The sequence below is a fragment of the Dermacentor variabilis genome, chromosome 1 (assembly GCF_050947875.1).
Source record: "Dermacentor variabilis isolate Ectoservices chromosome 1, ASM5094787v1, whole genome shotgun sequence".
NCBI classification, from domain to species: domain Eukaryota; kingdom Metazoa; phylum Arthropoda; class Arachnida; order Ixodida; family Ixodidae; genus Dermacentor; species Dermacentor variabilis.
Genome location: NC_134568.1, coordinates 79,067,509 through 79,090,860, shown reverse-complemented (window position 1 = coordinate 79,090,860; position 23,352 = coordinate 79,067,509). Strand labels below are relative to the sequence as shown.

Genomic DNA, 23,352 nt, shown 5'->3' with positions numbered 1-23,352 from the left:
CCGTGGACCAAAAAACCGTGGGCAGATCCCGAAGATAGTGCAATGCTGGGACGACCCATGGCGGGGGTGAAGCAGGCTTCAAACGCTCCGCCAACTTGCAAAAATAAGTTTAATATCTTGGGTCCAAAAATGAACTGTATCAGACATTAATCTGATGAGAACAGATACTACACTTTGACCCGCGTCGGCCATGTCTGCGTTCGCACCGCCCTCTTTGTCGGCATTCCAAGCGCTTGCGTATCACCTTTTCTTCAGCTCTCCCGTGGTGGCGGTCCCGTCGAAACGTCACACGTGTCTTGTTTCCTCCGGCTCCTCAGGGAGGCGATCCCGTCGTCCACGCGAATGTATAGAAAAATCACGGTAAATGAATCCGTACCTATGTTAAAAATTCTGTGTCGCCTCTGTCGTATGCAGGCCCGTACCCAAGGGGACTTTTCTATGCAAAGCAGGGGGCAGGAGGTACCTTTACTAGCAAAAATGTGAATAATGCCCACCATTCGCTATAAAGACGCGTAAACCCGCCAAAGAGAATTGAAATGAGGTGTATCTCACGGGTACGCCTGTAAGATACACCTCTCCTTTACTTGGCAAACAAGGAACCACATAAAATGGACTGCCGCAGGACTGAGAAGCGCAGGAAGAACATTGCCAAGAACGAGTAAACAAGCGAAAGTGTAAAATAAGGATTTCTAGAAGCTTTTTTTAAAAATTAGCTCTGGAACAATTATAGAGAAATATATACTTGCGGAACAATCACAGGTTCTTTTGGATCCCTCGTTTACTGCTCTACCAAGTTAAGTGCTTAAACCGACTCATGCTGTTATTTGGGAAGTTGCGTAACAATGCGTGGTCACCAGTCCCCTACAACCACGTAGAGCGCAGGACGCTGTGGTTCTAGACGTGCTGCGCTCACCGAGGAAGGAACCCATAAATATTTTCACAAACAACGGTTAAATTTGTTATTGTTCATGCTTCCTTCCTGTTTGGCTGTTGCCTCTGCTCTCTCCCTTAGTAGATCGCCTAATTTCTCAACTCTCTGCGACTCTAGTTTCCAGTCACCAATTTTGCACGAAAAGTGCTGTACAATTAGAGAAAAGCCAGATGAAGTAACGGGTGACAGTTACATTGCTTATGCGTTTAACGGTTATTGAAGGGTCTGCTGATGGACGCTGTTACCCATTATTTTATTTTCCACCTTATCTAACCCATATCGCGGGTATATGGTTTCGAGGTTCTGCCAGCGTCACGGCGAGCCGCCACTCGAGGAAATAATGAAGCAAAAGGAAAAGTTAAACACAAGTGGCGTTTTCTCCTGCTGCAACTCGTTCTACGAGCACACAGACCAGCCGACTACGAACCGAATTTTTTCCTGGTCCCTCGATCAGCCTAAACAAACAAGATTGAACTAATGAAGCAACAGCGATGCGCGTGATCGTTGAATAGACGTTTACACCTGAACTGACCTCGAGTTAATCGCGCGGGCACCGAATCGATGAGAAAACTGGCCTTCGCACCCCAGGAGATGCCGATAACTACCGCCATCCAAAAGAAGGGAAAACATTGACAACCATTCCACCCTGTGAAGACGGAATGACAGCGAAAGCTGACGACAATCAGCTCGCAAACGAAAATCAAAGTGGTTCACCTCCGTCGCGGGTCGGCCCAAAGATAGTGCAACACCAGGCCAAGCCCGGTGGAGGTGAAGTAGGCTTTAAGCACTCCCCATACGTGGGCAGATGCCGACGGTAGTGCAATGCCGGGCCGCGTTTTTGCAGTTGCTAGTAGGTACAGTGGGGCGGTGGCATTTTTCACGGCGCTCGACGTTTCTGCGCAGGCTCGAGCAAGAGCCGGTGCGAGAGCGAAAATCTGGGGGCCTTTGCTCCTTGAATAAGTGAATCTGCCTAGGCACAACGGAGGAGGTTTCTTAACGCGTGTTGTATGCGTTTGTTCCCTACTCATACCGGCGTGGCGGAGTGCGGGCCATTTGTTTAAGTTCCGCCGCTAGCTGCCCGCGCGGTGAGGCAGTGGGCACGGACGCCCGATTTGGTGATCGCTGTGTCTGAAGGGGCAAGGTTCTGACTGGCGTTGTATAAGCCGCGGGTGGCTTTTTTAGTCGCGATGATAGATTGGATTTTTGCAAGCACTGATCCAGGAGGGCACATGTAACCGGCAAACGGAGGCCTCAGGAGAGCACCTGAGGTTATATTAAAGCAGGCGGCGCCGGATATCCAGGTCACCCAAGTGGTAGCGGAGGGATCAAAGCTGGAAGCAGTGCGGCACGCGCAGGCCTCGGCGAGCCCCAACCCACGGACCAGTCTGGGTTCTAGCTTTGATGTCCCCGTTGCCGCTTTGGTGTCCTGGAGACACCGCCAATAATGCGAAATAATGGTACGTTGTTTTAATTAGTAAAATACACGATTGAATAAATATAACTACGTCCAGCCGCCCACTTGCGATGCTATCATCATCATCATCATCACCATCATCATCAGCAGCAGCAGCAGCATCCTATTCATGTCCACTGCAGGATGAAGGCCTCTCCCTGCGATCTCCAATTACCCCTGTCCTGCGCCAACCGATTCCAACTAGCTCCCGCGAATTTTCTAATTTCATTGCTCCACCTAGAATTCTGTCGTCCTCCATTGCGTTTTCCTTCTCTTGGTACCCATTCTGTAACCCTAACGACCTAACGGTTATCTAACCGGCGCATTACATCACCTACCCAGCTCCATTTTTTTTCTCTTGATGTCAATTAGAATATCGTCTATACCCGTTTGCTCTCTGATCCAAACCGCTCTCTTTCTGTCTGTTAACGTTATGCCTAGCAATCTTCGTTCCATCGCTCTTTGCGCGGTCCTTAACTTGTTCTCAAGCTTCTTTTTTAGCCTCTAAGTCTCTGCGCCGCATGTCAGCGCCGGTAAAATACACTGATTGTATACTTTCCTTTTCGATGATAACGCTAAGCTCCCAGTCAGGAGCTCACGATGTCTGCCGTATGCGATCCAACCCATTTTTATTTTTCTGTGAATTTCCTTCTCATGGTCAGGGTTCCCTGTGATTATTTGACCTAGGTAATCGTACTCCTCCACAGACTCTATAGGCTGACATGCGATCTTGAATTCTTGTTCCCTTACCAGGTTATTTATCATTATCTTTGTATTCTGCATATTAATCTTCAACCCCACTCTTACACTCTCCCTGTTAAGGTCCTCAATCATTTGTTGTAACTCGTCTGCATTGTTGATGAATAGAACAATGTCATCGGCAAATCGAAGGTTGCTGAGATATTCGCCGTTGATCCTCACTCCTAAGCCTTCTCATTTTAATAGCTTGAATACTTCTTCCAAGCATGCAGTGAATAACATTGGAGAGATTGTGTCTCTTTGTCTGACCCCTTTTTTATAGGTATCTTCCTACTTTTCTTGTGAAGAATTAAGGTGGCTGTGGAATCTCTGTAGATATTTTTCATCGTATTTACGTAGGCGGTCTGTACTCCTTCATTACGCAATGCCTCTATGACTGCTGGTATCTCTACTCAATCAAATGCTTTTTCGTAATCTATGAAAGTCATATAGAGAGGCTTATTGTGCGCTGCGGATTTCTCGATAGCCTGGTTAATGACATGGATGTGATCCATTGTATAGTAACCTTTCCTGAAGCCAGCCTGCTCCCTTGGTTGACTAAAGTCCAGTGTTGTCCTTATTCTACTGGAGATTATTTTGGTAAATATTTTACATAATACGGGAGTAAGCTAATGGGCCTATGATTTTTTAGTTCTTTAACGTCGCCCTTTTAGTGGATTAGTATAATGTTTGCATTCTTCCAATTTTCTGGGACCCTTGCCGTCGATAGACTCTTCGTATAGAGAGCCGCCAGTTTTCCTAGCATTATGTCTCCTCCATCTTTGATTAAATCGACTGTTATTCCATCCTCTCCTGCCGCTTTTCCCCGTTTCATGCCTTGCAAGGCCTTTCAGACCTCATCTCTAGTAATAGGAGGAGTTTCTGTATACCGTTCATTATTGTTTCGAATAGAGTGCTCCTGAGTCCTCTGGGTACTGTAAAGGTCAGTATAGCATTCTTCCGCTGCTTTTATTATTTCTTCGAGATTGCTGATGATATTACCCTCCTTACCTTTCAGTGCATATACATCTTAGTTTATCCTATGCCAAGTTTCTTTCTCACTGATTTCAGGCTGCGTCCGTTTTATTACGGCTTCTTCAGTCTTTCTCACGTTATAATTTCGAATATCACTTATTTTCCCCTTGTCGATCAGTTTTGACAGTTCCGCGAATTCTATCTTGTCTCTTGAGTTGGACACTTTTATTATTTGTCCTTTATTTATTAGGTCCTTTGTTACTTGGGAGAGCTTGACTACTGGTTGCCTTGTTGCCTTGCCTCCCACTCCAATTGCTGCCTCTGAAGCCAGCCTCGTTACGGTTTCATTCATTAGCTCTATGTCATCATCATCATATCTCTGTTCTAAGGCTGCATATTTGTTTGCCAGTACCAGCCTAAATTTGTCTGCTTTTACCCTTACTTCCTATATGTTGACCTGTTTTTTTTTTTACCAGTTTTACTCTTTCTCTGTTCAAATTGAGGTGGATCCTGGCCCTCACTAACCAATGATCACTGCATTTTACCCTACCTATTACTTCTACATCCTGCACTATGCTGGGATCGGCAGAAAGTATGAAATCAATTTCATTTCTTGTTTCACCATTAGGGATTTTCCAGGTCCATTTTCTGTTGCTACGTTTCCTGAAAGAAAATGTTCATTATTCTCAGCTTATTCCTTTCTGCGAATTCTACCAGCATCTCACCTCTAGCGTTTCTAGAATCGCCACCGTAGTTGCCAATTGCCTGTTCGCGCGCCTGCTTTTCCCCCGCTTTTACATTGAAGTCCCCCATCACTACTGTATACCACGTTTGCACTTTTCTCATCGCTAATTCAACATCTTCATAAAGCTGATCTACTTCCTCGTAGTCGTGAATGGACGTTAGAGCGTATGTTTGTACTGCCTTTAATCTATACCTTTTATTGAGTTTGATTACGACTACGGCTACCCTCTCGTTGATGCTGCAGAATTCGTCAATGTTTCCAGCTATGTCTTTATGGATTAGGAATCCTACCCCGTATTGCTTCTTATCCGGGAGACGTCTATAGCAGAGGACATGGCCGTTATTCAGCAATGTATGAGCTTCACCAGTTCTTCTAATCTCACTAAGGCCGATAATATCCCAAACAATGTCTGATAGTTCTTGCAAGAGTCCTAAGTTCAGAGTTCATCACTATACCGCGCTCCGCGACTTCTGCCGACGCGCCTAGGGACAAACGCACACAACACGCGCTTAGAAACTCCCCCGTAGTGCCTAGGCAGAGTCGTATATTCAAGGAGCAAAAGTCCCCACATTTCTTCTCTCGCACCCGCTCTTACTCCCGCATGCGCGCAAACGCCCGTCGTCTCCACAAGTGCCACGCCCCGATGTACCTACTAGCAATTGTAAATACGCTGCCGGTCCGACCCGTGGCGGAGGTGAAGCAGGCATTAAGCATTCCCAATGCGTGGGCCGGTCCCGAATATCGTGCAACATCGGGGAGATCCGCGGCGGAGGCGAAGCACGCGTTAAGAATACGTGGCATACGTTAAGCATACGTTAAGCCATATGTGACCCCATCCCGAAAATCCCGAAAGACGCGTTACAGGTTCCTCAGCCCACAGTGTATCACCAGGATCGGTCCACATGATGATTCTTTCAGTCGACGGACGCCGAAAAAACTACGGAAGTTAGTCATACACAGCGTTCGCTGCAAGAGGCAGCCAAATGTTGACCGGCGAATCGATTGATTTGTCGCTTTAGGGGGGGGGGGGAGGTTGCCGCTTAACTTCGGGGGAGGGGCACCCCCCCCCCCGGGTAAGTGCCTGGTCGTATGCTAAAAAGCTTCGCTTGTCATCCACATTCACACAGTGGAACGGCTCATGATTTTTTTTTACTTGAGCGAAAAACGCTGAACACGAGGGGATAAGAAAGCAAGCTTGTTTTGTTGTGTTTTCCGACGAACAAGAAGTGCAAAGTGAGAAGCACTGTTTTTAGTAGCATAAATAAGATTCTGCAACCTTGCTGCTGAAAAAGAAACGTAATAGGACTAAGCCTAAGAGAAAATTAGGAAAAAGTATCATTCAAGTTCAAATTAAAGATGTGATAGCAGGTTTATTGGAAACACGCGAGGAGTAGAGTCACGACAGCAAGGTTCGTGTTTATAGAGAGCTTAAACTTGGAGGTAAATGAGTGATCCAAATCCCAGACACTGATAGAACTGCGCGCCCTTCGTGTGCTGACTTAACTGCACGAAATGACATTTTCAGAACTTGAGATCTTGCTGTGAGGAAGGGAAAACAGAGAAGGAAGGTAGAGTGTGCCTGGGCCGACAAATGAATCGGGCAACCGCGTGCTCTCAGTAAAGCGGTTCCTCTCCGTGTCATGTTTCGAAGCAGCACTGAACGTTTTCGCAGCCTATAACGCCCGAACAATAGGGGAAGGAACAGTAGGTTTCGCGTTCGTTTGCCTTGAACGAAGGCGCCCGATGGGCTGGGGAGGATGCGACCAAGCCTGACGAACAAAATTTGCTGCCTCAAAGCGGGGCTCAACGTAGCGCGCGAAAGCGCGAATTCATTCAAAGGGCGCCCCGGCTTCGGATGCCTTAATCCGTAGGCGCTCTGAATTAACATGGTCTGACAGAAAGTCCGATCGCCACCGGCGGTCACTTGAGGTCTCGCGGATATTTCATACTCCTGAGTGGCTCAAAAGTTTGATCTGCCAGCTCCAACGGTTCCGGGAGTGGTACGTCTCTCTCTCTCTCTCTCTCTCTCTCTATATATATATATATATATATATATATATATATATATGTGTGTGTGTGTGTGTGTGTCTGTGTGTGTGTGTGTGTGAGGCGGCGCAGTTCAGAGACAGCACGACTTCGGCGGCGATTGGCGTACATGTGCGCACTTCGCTCGAGAGAGTTGTGCCAGACGAAGCCTGCCAGCTTGTAATCCCCACGCCGCCTATGGCTGAAGTCCCAGACTGGCACGCTATGCAAATTCTTCGTGTGCAGGGCTGCGAGACGGAAGCGAAATGGGGGAGAAGGAACTTGTTCTGCACGAGATGTTCTGTTGCTCTGCGACACAGCAGGAGTGACGACACCAGCTACCGTAACCGAGGCTCGGCCTTCACTGTTTCAAAGGACAGTTTCAATACGCTGAAATGAAAGCAAGGCATGGCGTCCCCGCGTTCGTACTTGGGTATCCGTTCTTTTTATTTTGGCCGCTCCATTTCCGGCGCACGTAAGCTTATTGTTGTGGTTATATCGGTGATGTTGTGTTAAATCTAGGGATTGTCTAAAACGCGCATGCGCACATGTGATTGAAGTAGACATGTGGGCCGCTGCATGCTTTAGCGATGGTGTGCTCCATTATTTGTCGTTGCTTTACTTTACTGTGTGTGATCTGTCATCTCGCTATTTCTTTTATTTTCACCTCTCCTCTTCGTGTCTCCAACTTCATTTTCTAGTCCCTCCTTGCTAAAATGTAGGCCGGCGTTGGCTCGGTGGCAGTTGCCAGCCTCCTCCCTCCCTATTACCTCTCCAGCCACTGTATATGCGTGTTTTCATATCAAATAATAATAATAATAATAATAATAATAATAATAATAATAATAATAATAATAATAATAATAATAATAATAATAATAATAATAATAATAATAATAATAATAATAATAATAATAATAATTCAATTATTCAATGGTGTTTATTAAAGTGCCCAGGAACAAGATCGAGGGTCTTGGTGATCATGCACTCGGCAAAACAATGCACAGAAAAACAGTGCACGCCCACACACACATATACTGTTTGGATCGCACCGCTGGTACGATCTGTTGGGAACTCGGTGCTGACGCCCGTGGTTGTACCTGGGTCGCAAGCCCCAAGGGTAGCGTTGGCCTGGCGGCCTGGGGTACAACTGGAAGCATCCGAAGGTCCCGGCAAAGCATGAGTCGACTGGTAACAACAAAACAACTTGTTTATTTTAACATCGCAAAGAGTTGGCGGTCAGGTTGACCGAAGTAGAGAGACGGGAGAGCACTTTACTCAACAGAAGAAATCGGAGCCCTCCTTTTGGCGTCCGGGGGCAGCTGTTTTTATACTCTCGCAGTTGAGGGCAAGAAGGAACCCCTCAATAGACGAGCACGTGAATGTACAATGGGCTAATGGTGACGCACACTGTCGTAGCGCTGCCGGTCGGGCACAATGACTGGAATGAGAGGATGATCCCTGCTTTCGCATCGCCTGGTTCGGGCACAATGACTGGAAGGAGAGGGTGCCCCTGCTGTCGCATCGCCTGGTTCAGGCACAATGACTGGAAGGAGAGGGTGATCCTTTGCGGTCGCATCGCCGCAGTCGCGCCTGGAAACACCTGGCGGGGAGCGTTGCGGCGACGACGATCGGGCCAAAATGTCTGCCGCCCCGCCGCAGTCGCGCCGGCAAAACCACGTGTCGCAGGCGAAACGCAACAGACCGCCCCGCCGGGGGAAGGAGATCCCGATGGACAGGGGACTGCATCCGCTGTCCGGAGGGATGTCGCTCGATGATGCTCATAACCGAAGTCGGGCGTCCCTCGACGTTTCTTGAGCGCAGCGCACAGAGAAGGCCTCGTTCTCTCGTTCAGGTTCGCACGGGACACTGCAAAGTGACTTCGGGAGAGTTCACATTTTTGTTCTCGTTCCCGGCAAGCGTTAGAACTACGCTGAAACTCAACCGCTCAGTCAGCAAGCACGGCACAACCCTCACTAAGCCCTGCCAGGCTCTTTCCCCTTTTTATACCACTGCCTAGTTCCTTACAGTAGTCTAGCATCACTCAGAACGCGTCCACAAATTGGAAAATTGCACTAGAAAGCATATCATCACTTTGAAACACTAAACAAAAGCAATATGTTAAAAAAAATCCTGCCTCAGGAAGAAAAACATCAGTAACCAACAATTTTGAGGCTGATTCCTACGTTAGGGGCTTCGACTTAAGCCATCGGCGTTACCGTTGAGACTCCCCTTTTTGTAACGCACCTCAAAGGAATATTGTTGTAAAGCGAGGCTCCAGCGCAGGAGGCGGCCATTTTTGGGAGAGATGGTCTGCAGCCATTGGAGAGGGCAGTGATCCGTCTCAATGATAAACCTCGAGCCGGCTAGATAGCATGACAATTTCTGAACGGCCCACACGAGACATGCACACTCTTTCTCGGTGGCGCTATACGCCTGCTCACGACTGGTCAGCTTACGACTAGCATACAGGACGGGGTGTTCTACTTCTCCCTTTTCCCGTTGGCACAGTACAACGCCCATGCCTCGCTCACTAGCATCGCACTGAACAATGAACCCTTTTGTATAGTCTGGCGATCGTAGCACAGGCTGGTTTGTTAGGGCACTCTTTAGGGCGCTAAAAGCTCTTTCCTTTGTCTCGTCCCAAACGACTGTTTGAGGCTCTGTCTTTCTTAGAGCATCCGTCAGGGGAGCCGCGATATCAGAGTACCTAGGGATGTACCTCTGATAGTAGCCGGCGACACCTAAGAACGACCGAATATCGGTCTTTGTGCGCGGTTGCGGAAAGTCTCGCACAGCGGCCACTTTTATTTCAGAGGGGCGGCGACGACCCTGACCAATCACGTGACCGAGGTAGACAACCTCGGCCTGTGCTAACTGGCACTTAGGAGCCTTTACTGTCAAGCCCGCTTCGCGCAGGCGGGTTAGCACTGCCCGCAAGTGTGTCATATGCTCAGACCAGGATGCGGAGAATATCGCTACGTCGTCTAGATACGGTAAAGCGAATTCTTGCTGTCCCCGCAACACTTTATCCATGAGGCTGGAAAAACAGTATGGCGCGTTCTTCAAACCAAAACTCAACACTTTAGGACGGAATGTTCCCATTGGTGAAATGAACGCCGCATACCTACTAGCCTCTTCTGTAAGTGGAACCTGCCAATAACCCCTGACAAGATCTAGGGTGGAAATAAACTGAGCGCTACTAACTTTCTCAAGGCGCTCCTCGATGTTAGGGATCGGATAAATTTGATCCTTAGTGATGGAATTAAGCCTGCGGTAGTCGACGCAAGGACGAGGTTCCTTGCCCGGTACCTCAACTAAAATCAAAGGGGAGATATAATCACTCTCACCTGCCTCAATAACACCGAGCTGTAGCATTTTCTTTACCTCAGCCTCCATAATATCGCTCTGGCGGGGTGACACCCGATACGCCTTGGATCGTACTGGCTCTGGGGAGGTAAGTTCTATATCATGAGTAAGTACAGAAGTCCTACCAGGCCTCTCAGAGAACAGACCTTGAAACTCTTGTAATAGCTGGTGTAGTTCGGTTTTCTGCTCAGGCGAAAGCGGTGCTTTACTGATAAGGTCACTAATGACTTGACCGGTGTCTTCCCTGTTCGTCACTGAGCCTAGTCCCGGAAGCTCGACCGGAAGCTCTTCAGGAACGTTTACCATCATGCACACCACTGCTTCCCGTTGTTTATAGGGTTTGAGCAGATTACAGTGGTAAACTTGCTGTGCTTTCCGCTTTCCTGGCAGACTTACCACGTAGTTAACGTCCGACAGTTTCTGAACAATTCGTGCTGGGCCCTCCCACTGCACGTCTAGTTTGTTGTTTAGCGATGTGCGCAATATCATGACCTCATCGCCCACCTCAAAACGACGGGCCCTGGCTGTCCGATCATAATAAACCTTGGCCCTCTGCTGGGACTTTGCCATTGCTTCACCTGACAACTCCTGTGCCCTTCTTAAGCGTTCGAGGAGCTTAAGCACGTACTCCACCACGACTGGGTCGTCGCCCCTGCCTTCCCACGATTCTCGAAGCATGCGAAGCGGAGATCGAAGCGAGCGACCGTACACCAGTTCAGCTGGCGAAAACCCCGTAGCTGCATGCGGCGCGGTCCTTAAAGCAAACATCACCCCAGGCAGACACAGCTCCCAGTCAGTTCGATGTTCAAAACACAACGCTCTCAACACGCGCTTCATGACGGAGTGTAGCTTCTCAACGGAATTCGACTGTGGGTGGTACACTGAGCTGTGTAACAGCTTTACCCCACACCTTTCGAGAAAAGTTGTCGTCAAAGCGCTAGTAAACACTGTGCCCTGATCTGATTGGATTTCCGCAGGGAAACCAACTCGCGCAAATATGGACAGTAGTGCATTAACTATCTCAACTGAGCTGAGTTCTTTAAGCGGCACTGCTTCAGGGAACTTTGTCGCTGGGCAGATCACAGTCAAAATGTGTCTGTACCCCGTGGCTGTTACCGGCAGAGGTCCCACTGTATCAATAACGAGCCGTCTAAAAGGCTCCGTAATGATAGGTACCAATTTCAACGGCGCCCTCGATTTGTCCCCTGGTTTGCCCACCCGCTGACAGGTGTCACATGACCTCACGAAGTGGTCTGCGTCCCGAAAACACCCTGGCCAATAGTACTCTTGCAAGAGACGGTCCTTAGTTTTCTTAACTCCAAGGTGTCCGGACCACGAACCCCCGTGTGACAAGCGCAACAGATCCTGACGATAGCATTAAGGCACGATCAGCTGATCGAACTCCACTCCTCGGCGGTCTAGATACTTCCGGTACAGGACTCCACCTCTTTCCACAAAACGCGCAGTTTTCCTGGCGATACCTTCTTTGACATTGCAGCGCACGTTTTCCAGGCTGCCATCCTTTTTTTGCTCGGCTATCAAAGCCGACCGGCTGACTTTTAGCAACCTATTAAGTCCGTCTGACGTAGGCGCGATGAGCAAATCAGTAGATAGCTCTTCTAACTTTCCCGTGTCGGGCGTTTCCTCTCCAGTATCTGGCGCCTTTAACGTTACAGACTCAAGTTTATTCAGTTCGGGCGTGCTCTGAATATTAGCTTGCTGCGCCTCTGACCCTTTTTCGTTGTTTGATAACGTCGGCCCCGCAACTACCGCCTTTGCAGCGAGCTCCCGAACCTTCGATCTGGTTAAGGCCTGAACACTAGCTTCACCAAACAAAAGCCCCTTCTCGCGCAGGAGGTGATCGGACCTGTTTGAAAATAGGTACGGGTACTGGGGTGGCAGCATAGATGACACTGCCGCCTCCGTCTCAAGCGCTCCGAAAGGTCCTTCAATAAGCACTTTTGCTACCGGCAGACACACGCTATGAGCTTCCACGGCTTGCTTGATCCATGCGCACTCGCCCGTGAACATATGGGGTTCTACGTAAGACGGGTGAACCACATCCATCGTAGCTGCGGAATCGCGAAGCACTCGGCACTCTTTCCCGTTCACGAGGAGGTCTCGCATGTAAGGCTCGAGAAGCTTCATGTTCTCGTCAGTGCTGCCTATTGAAAAAAACACAACTTTTGGTGTTGTTTCCGGACACTGCGCCGAAAAGTGACCCGGCTTCTGGCACGTATAACAAACGCGCGCTTGCCTCATCTCGAACCGCTTTCTGCGTTCGGCTTCGGCTGCCGCCGTCTCCTTAGGTTCGGTCGCACTGCTTCCACTCGCATCCGCACTACGCGTGTTCCCCTTTGCTCTCATGGGTGTGAACTTCGGCCTCTCAAACTTCGAGCCAAATTCACCCTTTTGACCGTCCTTAGCTCCGCGAGCCCGACGCGTCACAAACTCCTCGGCTAGCTCAGCGGCTTTAGCCACCGTACAAACGTCTGGCCTATCCAAGACCCAGTATCGCACGTTCTCCGGTAACCGACTATAAAACTGTTCTAGCCCGAAGCACTGCAGAACTTTATCGTGGTCACCAAACGCTTTCTCTTCTTTGAGCCACTCCTGCATGTTCGACATAAGCCTATACGCAAACTCTGTATATGACTCACTTTTGCCTTTCTCATTTTCCCGAAACTTCCGACGGAACGCTTCCGCAGACAGCCGGTACTTTTTTAGAAGACTCGATTTCACTGTGTCGAAATCCTCTGCCTCCTCTCTATCCAAGCGAGCGACTACGTCGGCCGCCTCGCCGGGTAACAAAGTGAGCAAGCGCTGTGGCCACGTTTCCCGAGAGAACCCCTGCTTCTCGCACGTTCGCTCAAAGTTAACCAGGAACAAACCAATGTCCTCTCCAAGCTTAAACGGCCGCATCAGGTCAGTCATTTTGAACAATACGCGTTCTCCTGCACCGTGTGCCTGACTTCCATTACGAGCGCGTTCCATCTCTACCTCAAGACGCTTCATTTCCAAAGCGTGTTGACGGTCACGCTCTTCTTTTTCTTTCTGCTCTTTAAGTTCGCGCTCCTGTTTCTCTTTTTGCTCTTTAAGTTCGCGCTCCTGTTTCTCTTTTTGCTCTTTAAGTTCGCGCTCCTGTTTCTCTTTTTGCTCTTTAAGTTCGCGCTCCTGTCTTTTTGACCTCTCCTCAATAGTCTCAAGGCATTCCGACAGCTCGTCATCCTTAGCCTCTAACTCAAGAATAGCCTTTAGCAGTTCTGGTTTTCTGAGTTTGTCCGAGACATCCAGACCCAACTCTCTTGCAAGCTCCAACAATTTCGGTTTGCGCAACGACTTCAAATCCATGGCTGCTCTGAATGCTGCTTTCTCTACTGCTTACTATTGTCTTGCCGCAAACTAACCCGGCAGCAACGACAACCACAATTACCCGCTCTGTTTCTGACACTAACAAAAGCCTGGCAAAGCTCAGAAGAAGAAAGTCCCGCACTCACCAAACCTCGCAGCCAAGAGTCCAGCGTAGTCGTTCCGCTGCAGGCAACCAGTCATCACACAGGGCTCGTTGCACTGCTCCCGGATCGTCGTTGAGCTGTTCAGCATACAGTCAACTGCATCTCTTTGCTGCTGGCCTCCGTTGTCGCGATCTCACCGCTGGCAGACAGTTGTTTGGAGTCGGAGGCGATCTCACCGCTGCCAACCAGATGTTTGGATCCCACCGCTGGTACGATCTGTTGGGAACTCGGCGCTGACGCCCGTGGTTGTACCTGGGTCGCAAGCCCCAAGGGTAGCGTTGGCCTGGCGGCCTGGGGTACAACTGGAAGCATCCGAAGGTCCCGGCAAAGCATGAGTCGACTGGTAACAACAAAACAACTTGTTTATTTTAACATCGCAAAGAGTTGGCGGTCAGGTTGACCGAAGTAGAGAGACGGGAGAGCACTTTACTCAACAGAAGAAATCGGAGCCCTCCTTTTGGCGTCCGGGGGCAGCTGTTTTTATACTCTCGCAGTTGAGGGCAAGAAGGAACCCCTCAATAGACGAGCACGTGAATGTACAATGGGCTAATGGTGACGCACACTGTCGTAGCGCTGCCGGTCGGGCACAATGACTGGAATGAGAGGATGATCCCTGCTTTCGCATCGCCTGGTTCGGGCACAATGACTGGAAGGAGAGGGTGCCCCTGCTGTCGCATCGCCTGGTTCAGGCACAATGACTGGAAGGAGAGGGTGATCCTTTGCGGTCGCATCGCCGCAGTCGCGCCTGGAAACACCTGGCGGGGAGCGTTGCGGCGACGACGATCGGGCCAAAATGTCTGCCGCCCCGCCGCAGTCGCGCCGGCAAAACCACGTGTCGCAGGCGAAACGCAACAATACACATACACAGGCGCACACAGATAAAAACAATAATAATTTCGCGAACACAGATTCTAACAGAGCTTAAAATATGTACACGGAGAGAATACAAAGCAAAAGTGGAGAAATAGAAAAAAAAGGATTACAGAATGACGGAACACACAACAGATATGAGAGTTCTTGTCCTGTTATTGAAATCCCTCTGCAACCCCTTTCAAGGAAACTATTAAAATTAGCCATGAATATATCCAGGCACTTTGAATGAGCGTTAATTTATATGTCGCCTGCACTCTAGATAGAGGTTCACAAAAATCTGAAGGCTAAAAAGCGCGCTGTTTCCTTGTGCCTTCCTGCGGAACGTAAAAGCGCACTTTAGAAAGTAAGTGTGAGCGGCATATTTTTCTATGTATTAATTTGTCGAGAAAAAGAACATCCGATTTGTTGCTTCCACAAGTGAGGGTAGGAAATTAGAGTGTCTGTGTTAGCTCTATGGAGATGGAAGGCTTTTGGCAGAATCGATGTTTAAATATAGATGCCTACTTTTTGCATTTTTTCAAGAAGTTCACAATTCGACATACAAGTGCCGCCGCAAACCACGGAGGCGCACTCGAGAACTGGAAAACATAGGGTCTTATATAAACTTACAAATTTCCCAGGTTGTTTGAAGTATCTCGTCACCCGACATACTGTGCCGGCAGGTGCGTAGCCAAGGAAGGGGGGGCCTAGGGGGCTTCAGCTCCCCCCCCCCCGAAATTTTTCCCTGCTATCACTCACCGCCAACTAAAACAACCCCCGGCGCCGGAAAACATGCTGTATTTTGTCTAGAATGTCTTTTTCACGCTCGAGGAGACATTTCAGCGCGAACATTGCAAAATCGGGCTGGATTTCACGGCAACGCACACGCACCGGGAGTGACATAACGCAAGGAGCTCCATCCGAGCAACATTTCAAGGGCGTTTTGATGGCGAGTGGGCTCATCGCGGCACCTCCCGAAGGCCGCGGAATCTACGGAGCGCATACATTTCAATTCCGAAACTTTATGGGTATTGAGGGGGAGCTCCACCACTGGGAAAGCTGGCGCTACCATCGGCGTGACGTGGCATGAGGGATCACGTGGACACAGCGGCGTCGGCTGCTTCGGAAGCGCCGAAGCGAGCTGAAAACGAAAGTTTAATGTTCCAACTGCGCTGCGGTTCTGATTAAGCGGTGTGGATTTGCTTGAAAACATTTGAAAGTACTATAATAGGTAGTGGCTGCCTTTAGAGGTATGCAGCATGGTAGGCACCGAGCAGTAGCTCGGTGCCGCAGTGCCGGACGTACGCAACGGAGCCCGGTGTCAGCATTATTCACACGTAGCCGCAGGACAAGAAGCTGCGGGAAGCTTGGCTCGCGAAACTTAGAACCGGCAAACAGCCATCTGCTACAACTCGGGTATGCAGCAAGCACAGATGAGGAAGATTTCTGCTACGGCGCCGGGACTGCGCGATGTTCGGTGAGTAGCAGAAAACGCGCACTGAGACGCTCGCCCGCGCCCGCTGCCCGGCTAATACCATGATGGTTTGGTCTACGAACCTGTTGATGCTAGATACTGGCAAGTTCACTGGAATGGAATGGGAGCGGTAAGAAGCGCATTAAAAGAAGCATGGCATATGGTCATCTTTATGTTGTGAATTAACGCACTGGATTACGATACAGACGCAGCGGGAAATCACACGCTGAGAAGACCGATAAACATGCTGTGCGACGCAACTTGTGAAATAATATTGAAACGTCCAAGAATTTAGAAGAGAAAGATTGAATCGTCGTGACGGCACGTCACAGTCGCCGTCGGCGTCGAAGTCTCTATATATCGAAATTATTTTTGAACAGTTTTGATAGCGCCCGCACAACAATGGTTGCTTGTGTACTGCCAAATGCTCATATTCTGCGGCCTAAAGCTCACGCAAGGTGCGAAAGCGCGCACGCCGAGAAAGCGAAACATTGTGCGCGGACATGCATGCAGACGCGCAGTCAGTCACTGCGAACCCATGCGATCGCTGCATTGAGGCTTCGTTCTGTCATGCTCGATTTGGTTATACAGACAGCCCACTGTAAGAACATATTTCACATAGTTTGGTCTCAGCGTTTGCCTGCCTTTCACGCAAGAAGCCGGTGCGGGAGACTCCATCGCGACTACCGCGCGCAGTGGCGTTCACTGTAAGTACTCGGTAAAGAGGTAGCGTTTGTAAACGATTCTGAGCTCTCAGCTTGCCCAAGATAATTATTTAGACAGCAAGAAACTTCCCTCATTTTGAGAGTACCTACATAAATGTCCAGGAGGGCTGCCGCGCGGGGTTTTTACTGAGCGCCGTAAGTGAAACCTGTGAGGAGCGCGCCGCGTGATCCCTCGTACTACGCAAGGGAGGCACTTCCGACAGATGGCAACTCCCTAAGTCCTCGCCCCCAGTAAAGTTCTCAAACTTTTGATGCGAAAGGTGCATTGAGATTTCCAAAGACGTGCTTTATTTAGATTTTCAATTCCGGAACATTGTGGGTTTAATGTTGTCATAAACATTTAACGCAAAAGTTGCTTTGACCTTTTTAAAGTCGCACATCGGACCATACAATTAACTAGACAAGCCGTATGAGTGCACTATTAGACAAGTTGACAAAGCACGCAGTGAGGTCCGGTGAGACGACGCGTTACGGTGTTTCATTTTTGCCGTCATGTCGCAGAAAAGAATATCGTCATCTTTTTTTCACCTGTGCCAAAGCATGCCAAGACACTAAAGCCAGGAAAGGTAACTGCCTACTTATTTATTTTTTTATTTTGACTTTTATTCGCGAGGATACATTGAGCCTCTTCAATTTTCTTGTTCTCGCTACCCGCGGGCAGCCAGAGCCAGCCGGAGCGCACGCGCTTTTCTCGTATTGCCCCGACCACCGCGCGGCGCACTTCCATGCGCGTTCGTTTTTTTATGGCCGAGTGGATTTTGCCTGGCAGAGTTTTCGGCACTTTCTGACTAGCAGGCAAGAAGAAGACAGAATGGTCGCTCGCCGCCATCACTGCGGGGACCCGACGGCTTGCAACGCGTTCGCGTGAGCGCAACCTCGCCAGAAAGTCTTGTCTCGCCAGTGTAGGATACCGAGCAGTATGCGTATGGTTCTCTGTGGACCATGCGTCTCAGGTTTTCTTCGATATTCCTTCGGTAGCCACATTGGGTGCCCAAAGTAGGCACTCGATTGTGGCCAACATGTTTTCCTTTGCGCTTTTTATTTCCGTGCCCCCGCTTCACAAAAAAAAAAGAAAAAGAAGGAAAAAAAAAGAAACGCTGTTCTCGTGCCGCAAATTGTCGCTTGGTGAAAGTTCGATTTCGTTACTTCTTCTTTTGCGGAAAGTAATGGTCCACGGGACGCCTCAGTTGCCGGATACTATTATATTATTGCAATAGCAGCTATATGAAGACTCCAGGCGCATTCCTGCCATCGCCGTCGCCCTCATGTTTCGTATAAAGTCAAAAGGCGATAACATCATGACCTGCGCGCCGCGTGCTGTATGTGCGAGTGAAAGCTCGGAGGCGGAGTGGCATGGGTGAGCAGACGATGATGGTTCAGTCTTGTGTGCGCAAGGGAGAAAAGCGGGGAGGAAACGCGCCGCCTTCTGTCGGGGGCAATACATCAAGAGCAGTGGAGAGAGAGGGTGCTGTGATCTGTGAATCTGGTGGTTCCGCAACATGCTTATTTGCCTTGTTTGACGCATTATATCAGTGACTTTTGCTTAGACACGTAGATTTATCGGAGACTTATACGTATAAATAAATATCTTGTGGCACGGTTTTGTGTATACGTGCAGTGAACTTTGTTTCCAGTGACACTCTTTTGCCCTTTATCAAGCTGTATCTTCGCATTTGTATATTCTATTGTATCTTCTAGTGTACAAAGGGGAGTCAAATGAACATGAGCTAACCCACCCCGCGCAATAACGGTTCGGTTCATTTTGTGCGAGGCACGCGCGTAGCACACAGGCATCTTTCATTTACAATATTGACACGTAGGTGTGAGGGTAAATGTTCTTTAATGCTCTCATACACTGGATTGTACATGGTTGCGTGACGTAATGAACACTTCAGAAGTTGAGAAGCGGGGTGCCGTGAGGTTTTCGACAGCTGAAGGTGTTTCCCCCCAAAAAATTAGTTTCCGTAAGGTTGCCGCGTACGTTGAACATTGCATTTCATTGGCCACTGCGAAGCGTCGGAGCAAACGGTTCAAAGATGGACGTGAAAGTTGCAAAAACGATGTAAGAGCGGGCCAAAGCTACCATGCAACCGCCCCCAACACAGTTGCAAGGGTTAAAATTAAACTATGGGGTTTTACGTGCCAAAACCACTTTCTGATAATGAGGCACGCCGTAGTGGTGGACTCCGGAAATTTTGACCAGCTGGGGTTCTTTAACGTGTACCTAAATCTAAGCACACGGGTGTTGTCGCATTTCGACCCCATCGAAATGCGGCCGCCGTGGCCGGGATTCGATCCCGCGACCTCGTGCTCAGCAGCCCAACACCATAGTCACTGAGCAACCACGGCGAGTAGTTGCAAAGGTTCATGAGCCAATTAGACAAGAACGGAGAATAGGCATTCATGAATTGGCAGGTCCTGTGAACATCAGTCACGGTTCGGGTCACACCATAAGTCATGAACATCTCAGGTATCGGCTCTTGTGTGAGCATTGGATGCCCAAGGTTTTTAACCACCGCCAGAAGACGGAGAGGTTCGGCGCTGCCTTGACTCATCTAATCCGGTATCACAATGAGGGTGGCGACTTCTTGCCGGAAATCGTGACCGAGTACGAATCATGGTGCCACTACTACATGCCTGAAACACGCCGGCAAAGCTTACAGTAGAAGCATTCCAATTCACCACCCCGAAAGAAAGCAAAGGTCGTCATTTCGGCCGGAAGGGTGCTGTTTACTTGTTTTTCGATTGTCAGAGGCCATTAGTGCTCGAATTTGCTAAACCTGGCGAGACTATGAATCGTTTGCTATATTTTGAAACGTCGGATTGGCTGCGTGTCGCAATCAAGAACAAACGACGTGAAAAATTCAGGAATGGGGGCATCTTGCTCCAAGACAATGCCCGTCCCCACGTCGCAAATGTGGTTAACATAAACTGGTGAAGTTCAAGAGGGAAACGCTGCAACATCAGCCATACAGCCCAGACCTGTTGCCTTGGAACTTCCACATTTTGGGGCATTTGAAAAAACACCTCAATGGAACCAGAGTCGTGTCGGACAATGACGTGAAAAAGTCAGTTACAGAATTTTTGAAGCAGCAATCCAAGGAGTTTTATGAGATGGGAATCACGCGACTCGTTAGTCAGTGGGACAAATCTCTAAATGCTCATTGAGACTGCTTTTTAATAAAGTACCCCCGTTTGTCATGTATTCGCATTGCCTCACTTTCAATTGACTCGCCCTCGTATATTTTTCCGAACTCCTGATTTTTGTATGTGCTCTCTGTTGCGACTATAGTTCCGGTGCAATTACTCGCAATACAAGACTGGTGACAGCTGCTTCTATGCAATACATTGGAATAAAGAACAGCGTCATTGAGATTTTTCCGAGGCCGTACCATATGTACAAAAATGTAAACAAAGTTCTTGAATGACAAAGTTTCATTAAAATGTATGTCCTGCTTTACTGGTTTCAAACTGATATAAATCTAAAGTTCGTGTGATATTTTCTTTACTTATTGAATAGACAGAAAATATGGAAGCATTGATATCAGTTATTTCGGGCACAATTTTTGAGACGTACGAGTATATTCCTTTATGAAAAATACATATTTTACTTGTCTTGACAGCGCACAGCATTCAAGAATTCGTTTGCAGCATTTTTGGCAATGGCAATGCAGGTATTATTCATGTATTTCATCACTCGACAAATTCTATGAAGAGGACGCCAAGCCGCGACGCCACCTCCCCCCCCCCCCCCTGAACGAAATTACTGGCTACACCACTGGTGCCGAGCGTTCGAAGTGCGCGCGGCCTCGTCTGTTGAGCGTGGGGCGAGAAACTCGGAGAGCTATCGAGGTACACTCCAAGGTCCTTTGTTCCCTGAACTCTTGGCAGGAGAACGTCTTTAACGGCCAAGGGAAATAAGGTCCCGTTAGTCTTCCGCGTGAAGCTTCCAACTTTCGTTTTTGATGCATTTATGACCAGCTTGTTTTCAGCGCACCATGACGCAAAATTGGCAATCTCCTTCTGAAGAGCGGCGCAGTCACTAACATTTTTTACCTCTTTGAAAGGTTTCGCGCCATCAGCATACAACAAAATTGACGAGCTTTCAATGACTGCCGAAACGTCGTTAATAAACAGCGAGAAAATAAGAGGGCCCAGGACAGACCCTTGTGGAACTCCACTTGTAACCGCATAAAAAGTTCTGACGACTGACCATTTACGCTAACGTATCAGTACCGGTCGCGTAGGTAGCTTCTTATCAGCGCTGTGACTGAGTGGTGCAGATAAAGTTCTGTCAACTCTTGAAGGAGTATTTTGTGGCATACAGCATCAAACACCTTACTGAGGTCAAAATAAGTTACATCCAGCTGTCCTTTCTTATACACTGCTTGAGAGGCATGCATCATTAAGCAAAGGAGGTTGGTAGTTGTGGAGCGTCCCGATATGAATCTATGCTGCAGAGGAATCATAGTATTTTTAATAAAGGTTGGAATTATTGAGTGCAGAGTTGATTCGAATAATTTAGATGCTGCGCATAGGAGAGAAATAGACCTGTAGTTACTCGCAGCAATTTTTACCCCAGCCTTTAAAACGGGAACGACCGGCGCTGTTTTCCAAGCCTTTGGGAATGTGTTCGTCTTTAAAGCAGAATTAAAAATACAAGTAAGCACTGGAACAAGCAAGGCCCCGTACGTCTTTATCAAAGCAGGTGGAATGTCGTCAGGACCACGCGAAAAAGACGGTTTTAAATGTTTGATGCTCTTAAAACCAAGTTCCTCTGGAACCGATAGACTCGAATCCAGGAAAGGGCGATTGGAAGGCTCACTAACTCCGTCACTGTACCCTTCACCGTACACAGACCCGAAGTGTAGGGTGAAGGCGCCCGCGAAATCTGGAACAGGTTGGTTATCAATCAATCAATCAATCAATCAATCAATCAATCAATCAATCAATCAATCAATCAATCAATCAATCAATCAATCAATCAAATTAGTTTATTAAAGTGCCCAGGAACAACAATGGAAGCTCACACACACATACACACGCGCGCACACATAAAGAAAGAATAATAATTTCGCGAATACAGATTTTAACACAGCATAAAATGTGTGCACGAAGAAGATAATAATAATAATAATAATAATAATAATAATAATAATAATAATAATCCATGAGAAGCTTCTGTTAAATGGAAATTGGTGCGCAACTTCAAATGGAACTTAAGCTGCGCACCAAATCTAGAAACGGCCGCAGAAAACTGAAGACTTCAGGTACTGTAGCAAAACCCTCGTTGCTTTCTGCGCCAATGACGCGGATGACCATGGTCCAAATATCAACGCTTCTGAAAACAGTCTTGAGTCCAACCGGCCCATGGTGACCGGAAAAAAAGAAATTACGGGGTTTTACGTGCCAAACCACTATCTGATTATGAGGCACGCCATAGTGCGAGACACCGGAAATTTGGACCACCTGGGGTTCTTTAACGTGCACTTATGTTTAAGTACAGGGGTGTTCTCGCCCTGTTGCAAATGGGTCGCAAACCGCAAGGGTAGCGTTGGCCTGGCGGCCTGGGGCACAGCTGGAAGCATCCGAAGGTCCTGGCAAAGGATGAGTTGACTGCTATCAGAACAACTTGTTTATTCTAGCATCGCAAAAGAGCGGCCGGTCAGGTCGACCGAAGTGGAGAAACGGGAGCCCACGTTACTCGACTGAATAAATCGAAGCTTCTCTTTTGGCGTCTGGGGGCAGCTGCTTTTATACTCTCGGAGGCGAGGTTAAGAAGGAACGGCTCGGAAGAGGCGTACGTGACGGCGGCGCACGGACACGTTGTGACAAGAAGTGACGTATCCGCCGGGCCGGCGCCGGTCAGACCTCCTCGCTTCACAGTTGGGGAGCTCCTCTCCCCGGCTGCCGCGCTTTGACAAGCGTGGGCACTAACATGCACACACACACACGCACACACACGAAGACACGTGGCATTGAAACATGCCTGTACGCGCTTGGTAGGAGGCGTTGGGGCAGCGCTGAACTGGCCAAAATGTCCGCCTCTGTAAACAAAGCCCCGGCGTCCGTTGCATCCACGCCGGCTATACCGCACGTCGGAGGCGAAACGTAACAGCCCCCATCGAAATGCGGCCGCCGTGGCCAGGATTTGATCCCGCGACCTCGTGCTTAACAGCCCAACATCATAGCCACTAAGCAACCACGGCGGGTTGCTGTCTGAAAAGGGCGGTCCTGAATGTCATAACGGAAACAAAAGCACAGGAGGGGTTCAGTAATTTCTTCCCTCCTACAGGTGTTGTGCACAGGCGTGTCACACTTTCCCATGCACAACGAGTAAGCTTTTGTAAATGCCACCGCGATACAGATGCTCCACATTAATGTCGCACCGGGGCGTTACATTTGCGATGACAGTTGCAGCTTTAGAGAAGCAGCCCAGTTTATGTAGGCGACACCTGGAGCTACTAAGATGAGTGCGCGTGGCAGTTCAAGCCAGGAATAAATTTTGCTTGCCGCGTCTGTTCTCAATAGGAGCATCCGCTCGGTTTCC

The 23,352-nt window shown here is 48.7% G+C and overlaps 1 protein-coding gene and 1 pseudogene across 2 annotated transcripts in view; one reads left to right on the top strand and one right to left on the bottom strand.

Annotated features, from left to right (window-relative positions):
• LOC142579840 (uncharacterized) overlaps positions 1-23,352 on the top strand; it is a 378,351-nt gene that overhangs the window by 182,213 nt on the left and 172,786 nt on the right. The gene's annotated exons all lie outside the window — the stretch shown is intronic.
• Positions 13-192, bottom strand: LOC142568316 (U2 spliceosomal RNA; annotated as a pseudogene).